A 499-nucleotide genomic window follows, 5' to 3' on the forward strand; every position below is an offset into this window, starting at 1 on the left:
ACCACCCTAATGGCAACATTAAACTACAGTAGTGTAGTAGACCTAAGTATTCATTAAGTACCACCATAATGACAACATTAAAATACAGTAGTGTAGTAGACCTAAGTATTCATTGAGTACCACCATAATGACAACATTAAAATACAGTAGTGTAGTAGACCTAAGTATTCATTGAGTACCACCATAATGACCAACATTAAATACAGTAGTGTAGTACACCTAAGTATTCATTAAGTACCACCATAATTACAACATTAAAATACAGTAGTGTGGTAGACCTAAGTATTCATTAAGTACCACCATAATTACAACATTAAAATACAGTAGTGTGGTAGACCTAAGTATTCATTAAGTACAACCATAATGACAACATTGAAATACAGTAGTGTAGTAGACCTAAGTATTCATTAAGTACCACCATAATGACAACATTAAAATACAGTAGTGTAGTAGACCTAAGTATTCATTAAGTACAACCATAATGACAACATTGAAATAC

This window comes from Entelurus aequoreus, linkage group LG07 (genome assembly GCF_033978785.1).
Source record: "Entelurus aequoreus isolate RoL-2023_Sb linkage group LG07, RoL_Eaeq_v1.1, whole genome shotgun sequence".
Classification (NCBI taxonomy): Eukaryota; Metazoa; Chordata; class Actinopteri; order Syngnathiformes; family Syngnathidae; genus Entelurus; species Entelurus aequoreus.